At 53.4% G+C, this 14,223-nt stretch overlaps 1 protein-coding gene across 10 annotated transcripts in view; it reads left to right on the top strand.

Moving 5' to 3' along the window:
* Positions 1-216: 216 nt before the first annotated feature.
* Positions 217-14,223, top strand: part of LOC125184459 (nucleolar protein 58-like) — a 55,198-nt gene continuing 41,191 nt past the window's right edge. For all 10 annotated transcript variants that reach the window (XM_067002214.1, XM_067002215.1, XM_067002209.1 and 7 more), the window contains exon 1: positions 217-525. The gene's annotated coding sequence lies outside the window, so the exon portion shown is untranslated. The remainder of the gene's footprint in view (positions 526-14,223) is intronic.

Here is a 14,223-nt window from a genome sequence, read left to right as displayed (position 1 = left end):
TTTTTCATGGCCTCCCTGCTTCATCAGGGTGTTTAATAGGCTGGTTTACCATGAGGCTTGCGTAGGCTTTGGACTTTGCCATCCATTCTTGGCTGGGCTGCGTCTGGTGTCCCCACTCGGGCAGGCTTCTTGGACCCTGAGCACTGGGGGCTTAGGGCAGGAAAACTTTTGTGGGGCCAAAGGCACTGCCCGTGGCACCGCAGTGCTTGGCGGAGGGGCGTGCATCTCGGGGACACCCCTCGGTTGGGCTGCTGCGAGGGCAGCTCCGTGGAGAGGCTGCACTCAGGGTACCGCTCCTGCTGGCTTTGGAAAAACACAGCTTCAGCGCCGGCCTCCTCTCCTGATGCTAAAAGATCCGAGCTTTTGGGGGCAGCTTTTAAGGAAACCCAGCCCCTGGGCTGCAGCTCTCCCTTCTGCCCCTCAGCCAGCACGAAATGTAAAATTTCGTCAGCCCTTCCGTGCGTTTGGCTGGGATTCTTGTCACCGCCTGGACACCCATTTGTGAACAGCAACACCAGCGAAAAGGTAGGTAAATCATCCCAGGTTTGTGGGGAGGTAAATACCTCGCCCTCCAGTACCCCTGACAGCCCGCGACACAGCTGAGCTCCCCCCAGGAGCACGCTGCCATCAATCTCCTCCAGCACGGATCCTTCCTCCTGGCCGGGGCTGCCGTGGCCGCGGGTTCGGCTGAGAGCTGCTCCCAGCCCCGGCCTCGCAGGGGGAAAATCCGACGCTGGAGGGGAGCCAGCGCTCACTTATCTGCCTTGCTTCCAGCTGCCGAGAAGAATGAAATGTTTTTCACTCGGTGGCTGCGCCGTGTTTTGCTTTTCCCCTTTACCTCCTTTTTTCTTTCTTTCTTTTCTTTTTTTTTTTTTTGTGACTTCTGTTAATGCGATGAGGGGGAATCCACTTATCGCCGCCTGCACAGGGCTTTGGTGCCGAGCCGCAGCGGGCACCGCGCGTGCGGGGCCCCGCCAGCACCGCCACGGCTCTGGGATTAGGGCATGGCAGCCTGCACACTGCTAATAAGAAAAGGAGGGGAGAGGATTAGAATTTGTATTTTTTTTCCTCAAAGCAGTGCGGATTGTCCGTGCCAGTCAGCATTGCGGCGATGTGCCGGTGTTTTAGGACAACAGCAATGTTTTAGGCTCGGGGTGCGTGTCAGGAGGATGGGGGTCCGGGTGCCTGCCACCCCTGGGCCCCGCACCGGGTCTTGTCTGACTGCTCAGCCCCTCTCGTGTCATTATTGCTCTGGGGAAAGAAACCTCTTTGTTAACTTGCCCTCTCGTAAACCTGGGATTCCGCCTCCCCAGTAATGTGCCCAGTGCCCCCTGTGCTTCTTCAGTGCTTGAGCCGGTTCTGTCCTGAGGGCATCCCGAAAATGTGAGTGTCGAGGGAGGGATTTACCAACTAGGCTGGGTTCCTGGTGCGTTTCGGACACCTAGCTCCTACCGTCTCCCCAAAACCCCTCGGAAACGATGGGCCCCCAGCACCCGAAGGCCTTCCGAGGTGCCAGCCCTGACGCCCACGGAGAGCTGGGTGCCTCGAGAAGGGAGGAAACGTTTTAACAACCGTGTTAAAATTGCAATTACAATTAGCACGTAGCAGCCTCTGGCCACTGTGTGCTGGGCTTTCCCTGCCCTAGAAGGCAGCTTGCAGGTTCATCTCCAGGGCTGCTACGAGCTGCTGCCTCCGGAGGATGCCAGGGCTCAGGAGAGGAGCCCGTCTCCTCCAGCGAGGTGCAGCCCCCATAGCTCTGCTCTCCTGAGGTCTGCGGGGTGGAAGCAGCCCGGTGAGCAGAGCCCCTCGCTTTGCCCCCTTTTTTTTAACCACTGCACCCTCCCCAGCTGCTTAAGTCACCATTTGTCTGCTCAAAGTGCTTTTAATTGCTGCTCCTCACCGAGCAGGCTCACAAAAGCAGCCGGAAGGCGCAAAGGTCTCGTTTGCTGCAAAGTTAGACTTTGCTTTTTGTTTAATTTGGAAGACCTCAATTAATAAAATATTGCTCTTTTGCTAAGGTCAGGTGTAGCAGCTGGGCCTCGTGATCAAATGCTTTCTGCTCGGGATGTCTGCTTGGTGGGCTCTCATTTCTGTGCTCTTGTCCAATGCGAGCGAAAGCTAAACCTGAGACAAAGGGACCTTGTGCCATCGCATTTTATCCTCTCTGCCCCAATAACCAAGTTGATTTCTGACTCGGTGCTTACCCGTCCTCCATATCCTTGCAAATCTCAGCTGATTTGGGCAGGCTTCGGGACAATATGGTGTCTGGCAGCTGGATGCAGAGTCCTTCGTGCTCTGGCAGCAGTGACTTCGGTAGCTCTGGCTCTTGGAATCACAGCCTCCATGCATGAATGAGGCCAGCAGAGCGACCCCAGATTTCCATCCTGTGCAGCTGGAAGCAGAGTGCAGCTCTTGGTTTCTAAATTCATAAGTCACCACCAGAACATCCATTTTAATAGAGTTCAGGCTATACACCCTTGAAGGAAATCATTCTGCAATAACCAGCTCGTGTGTAATAGTTATGCCCAAAGTGAAAGCTTCTCGCTGCAGTCCATGATTTGACTCCTCCCTGAGGTGCACTTCTTTGATGACTTACTATTATTATTTATTATTTCTACGGTACCATAAATGTGCGTGGCACTTCACAGCAAGCACAGGACAATATCCCCGCCTTGAAGAGGTCACAACGTCCCTGCCCTTACTCCAGCCAAACTTGTGACATGACGCAGATAACTAACTGGCGTGCAGGCGAGGAGAAAGTTGCCTGCAGAAATAATTTAGCCTCAGTCTCCGCTGCCTGTTCGTGGATGAAAGACCAGGTATTAACTCAAATGCGAAGAGGGAAGCAGCAGGGTGGAACACCTAAGAAAACAGCTGGGTAGCACTGGGGAAACCACAACCACACCATACTTCGATGACCAGGGAGGACCTTTACAGGCTCTTGGCCGTCTCCCCTTCAACCCTGCTGCTTGGCGCTGCATGCCCAGGAGCTCATAGCCCACATGGGGACACCTGCCCAAACGGCGCCGTGGCTGCAGGCAGTGCCAGCACATCCATGTACTGCTAGAGGCTGGGGTGCACAAGGCGGGCGCCCACGTGGAGGAGCAGCCCAGGCTGTAGCGACTGCTGAGTCCTCCCCGATGTGGTCTGGGCCCTGGAGGAATTTCACCCAGGTGCGTTTTGTGGGTAACCGTGTTTTTCTTCAGGCACTGCAACTTCCCTAGTCCATCCCCCAGATTTCTTGACAGGCCGTGGTCACCCCCACTTTACAAGATACGCACCTTCTGCAGGGTGACCCCAGTGGCCCCGGGCAAACCTGGGAACGCTTTGGCTGTCACAAAGCTGTCACAGGGGTTTTGCTGTGCCCTGAAGGTTCTCCAGCGCTGTGTAGCTCTTGTTGACTGCGCTGTTTTCCTCCAAGCACCTTCCTCCTGTATTTTCTGCGGCAGCTGGGCTGAGCAGAGCAGCATTGCTTTGACACAAACATTTTTGCCAGGGATTTCACAATTGGCTGCCCTCCCTCACCTCCGAACCGGGACTTCTTGCCAAGTACGTGTTTCCCAGCAATGCACTTCCAACCCTGTCACCTGCAAACACAATTACTCCTTGCTTTCCATCAGCTTCATTAGTGATGGGGATGAAAAAGGACTGAAATGGAGCATGCTGCATTCACGGAGGGGGGGGATGTTGTTAGCAGGCAAAGGGAAAGGACATTTGCCAAACCAGCTCTGTCAAACTTAGTGCAGCTGTTCCTGGTGAAGCTCTCACTGTCTGATGCAAGTCAGTGAGGCATGAAGGCGGCTTCTGGGAGCTGGAGAAGGGACCTTATTAAATGTCGGTGTATTAAGCACACGGAGAAGGTGGCTGCAATAGGTTCACCGACGCTATGGACGCTATGGGCTGTGACTTGACAGCTTCCCTTCTCTGCGATGGCAGAGGACCTATTCAGGGACTTGCACAGGGAGGCTGTGATCTTTGTTTGTGGTTTTTGACATAGAGTTTCTTTTGGTGGGGAAAAGCAGGCTGGGGGAATAAGCATGGTCATTTAATGCATTGCACAGCAGTCTTTGGTAAGCATAGGAGAGATGATTCAAGCTTTCTTGCCAATCACCACCTTGAGGACTGCAATTTATTTTTCTGAATATTTCTAAATTGAAAGTATCTCAGGGTGTTGGCAGTACCCGTGACCTTCCCCGCTCTGTCCCTGCGTGGTTAGGATGGTGGCTCTTTGTCCCTTGTTGTTCTGGGGCTCAGGGCTGCTTGATTTCCTCCAGTCATGTTCCTAGTAAAGACAGGTAGTTTGGGAGAGACGGAGAGAAGAGCAATAGGAATCATGTCTTATTCCGTGTGACCATCCTCATGTCAGTAAGTCTGAGAACACAGTGCTCTTTCATGAAAAATCCCAGGGGCCAGCTCCAACGCGGAGAGTCCCGCACCTCCACACTAGTCACTAGAAGCACTGAAGTGACAGGGTGGGTATGGTTGAGTATGGTTGGTACAACAAGAGGGCATGGTTGAGAATGGTTGGTATGAAGAGTGGGTATGGTTGAGTATGGGTGGTACAGAGTGGATATGGTTGAGTATGGCTGGTACGACAAGAGGGTGTAGTTGAGTATGGTGGGTACGAAGAGTGGGTATTGTTGAAGAGTTCTCTTCTAGTGCCCGTTACAATGGCTTTGGCAGACTGGTTTTAAGTGGCAGTGTGACCAAGGGACTGACTTGGGTGTATCTCAGCAGGCAGCCTGTTCCCACCCATCCCTAGCAATGAATTTTAGTTTTCCAGTTACTTGCCATATGTAAATTTTGGAGGCTGCTATTTGCTAGCCTCCTGCAGCAAGGATTTGAGCTTTCCTAGCAGAGGTGTGCTGTGAGAGTTACGCCCAGGATCTGCCGGCTGGCACCCAGCATTGCTCCCTGCAGCAGGAGTTAACTGGTCGCTTCCCCTGCGTGCCCACCTCATGGGTGCACCGCGGCCTCTGAGGCTGCAGAGGCCTGCCACGATTCACGCATACACTCATCGCTCGTGGAAGGACCAAAATGGAGGCAACCTCTCTCAAGCACCTCTGTGTGAAAGCAGCAAGAAACGATACACTTATTTTAATCTAATCTAGATAGGATTTTGTGATAGCAGCAGATTTGATCACAGAGAACTAAATTACTGTTGATTTTCAAGCGTGTGACACAACAGCCTCATGTTCTTCCAACACAGGCAGCGTTTTCCTGGCATCCACTGAAAATGCGGTGTCACCGCTTTTGTTAATGTTATCAACAACAAATTTGAGCCCAAAGCAGGCTGTGGGCACGGGCAATTTTTTCATGAGCCATTACAGTTTGGCAGGCTGCGGATGAACGGGGGATGCTGTACGACCTTAGCAGTGGAGCCTCCTCTTGTAGGGGGCAGCTGCTGTCGGCACAGAGTGCCGTGCCGTGGGATGGGTTCACCCCTCTGGCGGCAGAGGCAGTGGAAGGGGGCTGAGGAGGAAGCAGTGACCACAGGGATACCTCTTCCTATGCTTGCTCCTGTGGGCAACGTCAGAGCACTCATCTGATGTGCCTGTGCTCGAGGCGCTGCAGTGGACATGGCTGGAAAACGCGCTTCCCACCGGCAGGGTGGAAATGTGGAGGGACGGTGAGCTCCCTGGAGAGAAAGGAAGAGAGGGTGTTTGTCGTGCTGGCCTTTGCTGTCCTCCTCTTCTTCCCCCCTGAGCTTTTGATCTTGCTCAGAACTTCCCGTGGGGCTGAAGGAGGGGGAGGCCGTGCAGCTGCACGTTGGCCTTCTGGCTGGAGCTGGGCACATAACAACCAGCTGCAAGCTCCCATCTCATCTCCTCAGGGGTTTCGGGCAAGGCAGGCTGCTTCCAGCGAGTCATTTACCCAGCAGGTCCTGAATGCTGGCAGAATTCATTATTTTGCCAGTGCCTTTCATTGTCCAATTGCCTGTGCGTGTTCCTAACACCTCGCTATCTGAACACCTTCTGGTAGTGCCCTGAGCAATTCAACTAGTGTCTGCTTCATGTGGTTTGTTTTCCCATCCAGTTCCCCAGCAGAAGTGAATGCAGGAGAGTGCTGGGGGGTAGGGGAAGACTTGGTTTGTTTTCCATTGCTTATTCATAGCTATACACAGGTTTGTGTTTGTGTTGGAGAAAACACGGTGAGGGAACGGTCTTCACACGTGGGGCTGGTGCTGGAGAGGCTCCTGTCCCAGTTTCTGCTCTGCAGCGTAGGCATTAGGCTTTCACCTAAACCTGTAGAGGATGCAAAAGATGCAAAAACTTGTCCTAGCTGTTTTTTTCCTAGAGAGGAGGTGTGAAAAAAACAAGAGACCGGTCACGGTGCCTCGTGTTCCTGGGGAGACTGTGGTTGAAGAGCCCACGTGAGACCGGAGTCTCCTTCAGGCACTTCTCTCTGCCAACCAGCATCGACAAACTTTGGCTGGAGTCAACTCCATCCAGATGTTGCTGTTGGCCAGGCGCTGGCCCATGTTGACAGCAGTCGTGTGGCGAGGCAGGAAGCCCCTTGCAGACAGCTGGTGCTTGGATCCATCTTGTCTGTCCAGCTTGTCTTCAGGCTGCTTCTGGTGGTGGAGCAGGGCTGGAGAGAGAACCAGTCTTTGTGCCGTGGGGGAAGCATAGGTTCCTGCCGCGGTTTGGGTGTATCCCACCAGGAAGGCCTCCAAGCATTTCTCACATCCGCTGGATCCCTGCCCCCTTCAGACAAGAGAGCATCGCCGCACACTCTTTCATTATCAGCCAGCAGCGTGGATGCGACATACTGCTTTCATTATCTTTATTTTTAGCCTCTGTCTCCTTCTAGCACATCTGCTGCTACACAGGCTGTGCACCATTAGCCAGGAGCAAGTGGCCAGAGATGGAGGAGAGAGATCTCTGCTGAGTGCACCGCGAGGCTTGCGAGAGACCAAACCTCTGGAGTTTGTGAAGTAATTGTTCCCAGCTCTATTCCTGAGCTTTTGGTGTTATGGAAGTGGGACCTCGCCAAAACCTGGCCATCCGTCATTTGTTCCCGTCCTCCTGTTCTGTCCAAGGAGACAATCACTGCCTGCGGGCAGCCAGCCAGGATAGCTGTCCACAAACACGATCTCACTGCTCCTGAGCTGTCCAGGCTTTCGTGCAAACAACATCACTGGCGTGGCCTCCTTGCGACACTCAGCTGCGAGAGCAGAGCTCTTCCCCTGCCTCGTCAGGGGCTGCACCTCCCCGCTGGGGCTCCCTGCAGCACACAGTGGCCAGGCAGGCGTCTCCCTGCAGCCAGCAATACTCTTCCAGCCCTTTTTGCCTTCCTCTGTTATATCCCTGAGGCTACCACGTCCTCCACATGCATAACGAGTCCTTCGTTCGCGTTCAGATTAGCTTCTTCCTCTACATCCACCTCTCTCCTTTCCACCGCTCAGAGCTCAGAGAAGGGTGTTTCAGAGCTTACACTGAAAGAGCAGAGCTCCTGGGATTTGTGTTCATCCCATGCCTGGAAGATCAGGCTGTAGAAGACTTGTCCACAGGTCCTGTGAGGAGCCACTTGGAAAACTGAACTGTCAGCACCTCACCTCACTTCAATCCTCCTTTTTAGTTCCCAGTGGATCTGATTAGCTTGACAGAGAAATGAAAGCTGCCAAAGCACTCACTGTAAGCAGAGACTGGGCAAAATGGGACTGAAGAGAATAGAGTGAGCAGTGCTTTTTTTGTAAAGGTTTCCAAAATGCCCTCATCTGATAGGCAGAAGTGCCTTATTAGAGAGAAATGGACAGAAGCCCCAGCAGTTACCTGCTGACGTGTCATTCATTCTGATCCCGAAATGTCAGCAAGACTCTTGCAATCCAAGTCGCTGCCTTAAAACCGGACTGAATGAGCTCCAGGTGGTGCGCCGAGGACAAAAACTCGAGGAAAGGTATGTGGCCCACTGGGAGGTGGGCTTTCGAAACAGCCTTTCTACCACACGAAAGCGCCTGGAGGCTGTGTGACCAAATGGACACGATCACTGAGCCTCATCTCCGCTGGTGCAAGTCCCCTTGTGCTCACAGTAATCCTTGCACAAGTCTTAGAGGCGGTGTGGTCCCCATATGCTGGATGAGTTGCAGATTTGTGATGAGACTTACAGGTTGTGGTGGCCCACAGCAGAGGAATGTCGTTTGTTGGGCACGTAGCAGCTTTATGGTGCATCGGGGAGTCCAGGATGTGTTTCCAGGATTTCATCCAAAGCAGCAGTTTTCAGTTTTGCTCTCAGTTGTAGATACTTCTCTGAAGAGATTTAACATAACCAGGGCCTATAGGCTCAGGCCTTAATTCAGGCCCAGCGGAGGCACAAATGAAGACTAGCACGACTGAATGCATGCAGAAGCTGCCTGTCTCATCCCATCCTCTCTCTGTGCTGGTACTTTGCTGGAAAGGGGTATTGTTAGATCTCACTGTGGAAATCATCACTCCAAACATCCCCTAACTCACGCCACAAATGCTGTAAGGGAGTCAGGGTAATACCGGTATAAAGCAATTCCCATGCCAGCTCCCCAGAGAAATCACTATGGGATCCAGTTGATTTGATGTAGAAGATCCATCTCACCTACTGTTGGGCTCCTCAAAGTTAGGCTTCCAGGCAAACCTGTTTTTTTTAGGGCCCTGTAATCTCCTATATTCAGAGGCAGGCAGCTCCAGAAGATGGTCCTGCCCTTCCACAGCAGGGTCCTAAGGGCAGGCTCTCCCCAGTACGTGTAGACAGAGACTATAGCTCCAAGACAAACGGGCAAGGTGAGGTTATTGCCACAAGGACTGTGCAACACAGGCTGTGCCTTGTCCCTTCATGGTCTCTAGGACACGTTATTTGTCTTGAGTGCCCACTGATTTCTGAGCAGTGCATTAGGCCTATGGGAAGTAAGTATTGTAACTGAAATCCCCATAGCACGATGTGGAACATATGTCAAAATGGATTTTTGCTCTATTATTGCTATTGCCAAAATGAAATTAAATTAATCCAGTGTGTGAAAAGTCAGGAAAAAAAGCCCTCTGTGACACAGCAGGGTTCCTGCGTGAGTCTTTCGGCAGAGCCAGCAGTGCCAACAGCACAAGATCTCAGCTTTGTGAAGGAACTGAAAATTGTGGCATCTCCTTGCTGGTGCTTGGCCACTACCAGAGAGATGAGGAGAGCAGCAAAGTGGGCATACAGGTGTTTAATCAGCCCTGGGACTGGATTTCCCAACCCACAGGCCCAAACAGCTGGGTACAGATGAGTGAGGAGTGAGCTGGCAGGGCTGGCACCTGCGTGTGGATCCGCTCTGCTTCTGGAGCAGGAGCACCAGTCCTAAACTCCCCACATGTGAAACGCCAAGCCATGCAGAGAGCTGATTCTGCGGGTTGTGGCACTCATCCTCTGCCGTTGTCAGTGAGGCGAGCCGGCTGAAGGAGGAGCAGGAATGGAGACAAGCAAGAGAGCCGCTGAGCAGCTGCTGAGGCTGGGTCACATCCCTGCTGGGACAGCCCCGAGCCCTGCAGCCCCGCCTGGCTGTGCCCACAGGGGAGCAGACCCCGAGCTACCCCTCGTGCCACGGTCGAGGTGACAGTCCCCGCTCCCAGACCTCATTCGGGGCTGCAGCACGGAGGTTCCTCGCACATCGCTTGCTCGCCTCGCTGGTCGCCACCGAGTGATCGTCCCCAGCGTGAAACCTGCTCTCTTCCCACTGCTCCCTGCTCCGTGGCTGGTAATTTCCCCGGCATGTAAAAGCTTTGGAAAATTAATGTAGAGCACCGGTTCACACCTTGTCACAAAGATGCAAAGTTTAATAAACTGTGGAGCCAAACTGTTGGCTCCTTCCCATCCAGGCAGGCAAGCAGCTGGAAATAGCTCTGCTGAAGCAACCCGCAGCAGGGTGCCAGAGCTGGAGCACCCAGAAATTCCCCAGCAGCTGCTTTGCTCAGCTGCTGCAGTGATTGCCTCTGGAAACGGGCACTGTACTGAGCCAGCCAACGAGGAGCAGTGCCCCAGTCCAAGAGAGAAAAAAGTGCACGTACAGAGAGACCTAGGAGAACTTGTTTCTTTTTCTTGCTTCAGTCCCCAGAGGAGACTTTTAAGGTGAGCCTGGCCCTTTTTGAGGTGTCACTGGAGCATCCATCGCCGCTGGATCTGCTGCAGCCCTGTGCTCCCCTGCACTTCCAGCAGGCCCCGTGGTTCGGGTGCCACCGCACACCTTCATGCCCCCTGCCCCAGGCAGCAGGGACGGCGCGGTGCAGCGTCTCGGCTCGCACCAGAGCCTCTTGGTGCTGCCGTGGGGACAAACCAGCACACCCAAACCAGCACGGAGCACACGGCCACGTGAACGTGTATGGAGTGGAAGAGAAGGGGGATGCTTTTTACAAGTGAAGCTTTCTGTGCTTCTTAAAGCAACTGATTGCAGACTTCCCCCCAGATCAGACGACTCCACTCAGACCTGCTGCGGAGGTTTGCGGGTACTGGTGGTGCCTAGCAGCAGAGTGCAGCAGTGACAGGTTTTTTGGGGGGCTGCGTAGGCTTGCTCAGTGCCAGGGCCGGGTCCCTGGGGAAGGAGGGCAGATCCACGATCAGCCCCCACGCCCGGGGGCTGCGCAGCCTCCATTCTTCTCCCCGCTGTAGGATCCACCCACAGCCTTTAATGATTCATATCACTCACTTAACCCCTTTTTCAATCATTTGCAGTCTGTTATTTAAGCATATTTGCTAGGTCTCCTTTCCATTAGTGCTCTAGCCAGGAGGGCTAGGAAGGAACTAGTTCGAGAGCGTGACCCAGAAGGATCCATGCTATGAGCAAGAGTTTTGGCTGTGGGATGGGAACAAATGCATGGTCATGGGAACCATGTCCTGGATGCTCTGCGTTGACGTGAAGGGTATTAGCACTGTCCTCTCTGAAACTCCTTCTCCATCTCTGTTCTACGCCCAGCGCAGCAATAAAGGAAATAAAAGTTCAAATGCCAGTGGGACATAAATCTTCTGTGGGAAATTTCTCAATATTGGAGTTCCTCTGGGGGCCTGCATGCTATCCGTAGTCCAAGTACTGCAAATCGGGTCAATCTGGGTATTTCACCAAGTGCAGAAAGTACACAGGGCGTAAGCTTTTTAAAGGACCACAGCCACGCAACGTGGGGAACGGCGTGGCACAGCATCCCAGCACCAGTGATGGCGTGACACCCATCCCGTGCTGCTGGTCCCTCTGCAGCGGTTCGTTACACCAGAAACATGCTGGGATGCTTGAGGAGAGCTTTCCAGGTTCTGGCATGCATTGTCGGGCTCCGGGGGTCATTCCTCTTGTTGCAGGCTTCAGCGCTTTTTCTAGGTGTGAGGAGTCATGGAAAAGATCCCCCTGACAGCGCTTCCCTGACAATGGAGTAAGAAACATGGGACAGTCTGGAAAAATCCTGACATTTTCCAATTACTAGCAGGCATCAAGAAGCTCCAAAAGGCAGAATGAAGTAACTCGGTGATTTTAAATACAGAACCCGTAACAAGGAGACAATAAAAACCTTCCTTCTTAGTCATGCACACAACATCTGGACGAAGTGCAGGTGGAAGAGATCTGTCTTGTAAAGGAGGGGAAAAAAAAAAGAAAAAAACATCGGCATATTCCTTGTTACACCTCAGGGGCATAAAAATTCAAAAGTGGGACTTGTGGGAGAGTCGGAGCATCGACGATGGTGTCAGAGCAGTAGAAAATACGTAGGAGTGGGTTTTTCAGCAGTCGGTCTGGGCAGCGTCCCTCCGAGGCGCAGCCGCTCCTCTCCAGCATGCCCAGTGTGAAGCCCCCTCCTCGTGCCCAGCGTGCCCAGCCCAGGAAGGGCTGCGAGCGTTCAGCTCTGCGGCTCGGCCCCTTCCCAGGCACCGGTAGGACAAAGGCACCCCCAGTTTGCAGCCTCTCCTACCCCATTTGCACCGCGTCCTGCTGGCTGCCGCAGCCTGGCACCAGAGCTTGCGCTGCAGCGGGGTTGGAGGGTCACGGGCAGCATCGATGGCTCTGAGCACCAGGAAGGGGCTTGGCTGGAAGAGAGCATGAAACAGAGATGATTTTTATACCTTTTTTTATATTTTTTATTTTTTGTAATCATGAAAAGCAAATGCACCATTTCTCCCTCCCCTGCCATCTCCCAGAACCAATATACAATTCTGACAAATCAGCCCTGAATGCAAATCCAATAAAGTTAGCATAATTGTCTTTGTTATGAGGAGCTGGAACAGGCTGCTCTGCATGAAAATCAAAATAATAAACCACTAAAACAATACAATTGGGTAATGGTGAACCTGGCTGAGCGGCCCCACGACGATGTGGTGCTGGTGCAAGGGGGGGTCACAGGGCTGAGCTGAGAGGCTCTCGGGCAGCTTTTTCAAGCTTCTGGCCATTTTTAATGCGATGGAGTTAGGAACAGATTATTTTTATTTTTTATTTTTTTTTAATACATAGCAGACAAAGAAGTAAAACTAAAGCATTTTGTGATCACGAGGAACAACTGCGAGATCTTGCTACTTTTTCATGTTAATTGCATCTGATCTTAAAAGATTGTGCAAACGAGCATTGCAAATAAAACAAATCAAAACACTCAAAATGTTTTGCTTAGGAAACGTCGACACAAAACCATTTTATTTTTTAAAGGAGCTGTTCCAAAGTAAACAATGGCAGTGTTCAGGTAGCAAAAGCATTCCCTGCTTGCTCCTAAGCCCCAGCTCCGGGAGCCCTGAGCATGCGGGATTGCAGCTTGTGTTACAAACCAAGCAGACACAAAAGCTGTGGCTTTCCTGATTATGGAAGCGGGCTTGAAATGCGGAAAATGAACAAATCCTGCTGCGATGCTGGGGAGGGGCAGGCCTGTGCAGTGACGGCTGAGGCCACGCTTGTCCCTGGGGATGCCGGGGCTGCCCTCAGCTCCCTCCGCTTGCCTTATTCCTGTCTTTCCCTCTGCAAACCTCCTCTCGCCAGCTGCTCATGAAATTATTGCTTTCTGTAGGTTTCCCCGTGCACCGTGGGGCCGGGAAGGTGACGTGACCCGGAATGAGTCTTGCCCTGGCTCCTGCCCTGGCTCAGCAGGCAGCAGAGCAGCCCGTGTGCCCCGAGCCCCCTGCCTGCTGCAGGGAGCTGGGGCTGCCCCAGCCTGGGGAGCAGTGGGTTTCCAAAGGCCCCGTTAAAAGAGGAGCAGCTCCAGCAAGCTTGGCGAGGGGGAGAGCAGCACTCGGGGTGCTGGAGGAGCCCAGGAAGAGCAGCTTGCTTCCTTGGGAGAAATTGATTTTCAAAGCTATTGATGTTGCTTTTGAAACGCAGCCTGCTGTTCGCCGGCATTTAGATTACCTTCCCTTCTGCGCGCCCGCCTTTGTTGTTCTAACATCAAAGAAGCGCTGCCCTGCCCCGCGCGGAAGGCGCCTTTCCCCGCTACTGGGGGCATTTGCGGGGCCGGACCGTGGTTCAGAGCCCGGAGGGGCTGGGGATGGGATGGGAATCGCGGCTGGAAGAGGTGTCAGCAGGGTGGGGATGCTGCCACGGGCATGAGGATCCATAGGGATGGAGGGCTGGGGGGGTCCTGCACCTTGTACCCCCCCGGGGGTTCTCTCCTCCTGTTGCAGGTCCCCCATCGCCAGCCTGGCTCAGCCCCGCTCTTCCGTGGCTTTGGGGGGCCCCCTTGGGCTACCGCAGCCCCACAAGGGGCTGGTGGGGGTCACGCTGTGATGTTTTCTCATGGGAAAGCCGGCTCTGCGCTGCCTGAGCTGAAGATATCAGGGGAGCTTGGCAAGCAAATCACGTCTGGAAATGACAGCATCGGTCCCTTTGGTTTTCCTTGGTGTCTTCTCCCTCCCCCCCGATCTCCTGTTTCAGCCCGAGCTCTTGAAGAAGGCTTTGGAGCTCATCTGTGCTATTGTGCAAAGGGAACGCAGAAAAGGTTAAACCTATCCAAATTGCTGAGCCTTTGAAATAAAATAAGAGTCCCTCCTAGCAGGAGACTGTGTGAACAAAAGGGCTGCAGCAGTCGGCTTGATTTCAGCAGCTCTTCCCCGAAGATTCAGAGGGACGACCCCACATCCAGGGGCAGGCCAAAACCCCTTTAAAATGAAGCGTCTTCCCAGAGAGACTCTTCCTGTCTCCCTTCCCCCTGCTCTGGGTGCCCCTGGCTCCATGCTCAGCTCTCGGCCCCACGCAAAGGGAACAAATGGAGACCAGGAGAGGCCCCGGCTGGTTCCTGGGCGTTTCATCTGCGGGGGTGCCTCGTGGTTTTT

This window comes from Anser cygnoides, chromosome 9 (genome assembly GCF_040182565.1).
Source record: "Anser cygnoides isolate HZ-2024a breed goose chromosome 9, Taihu_goose_T2T_genome, whole genome shotgun sequence".
Lineage (NCBI taxonomy): Eukaryota > Metazoa > Chordata > Aves > Anseriformes > Anatidae > Anser > Anser cygnoides.
The sequence above is the reverse complement of the archived record's forward strand: the minus strand, read 5'-3'. Positions and strand labels throughout refer to the sequence as shown.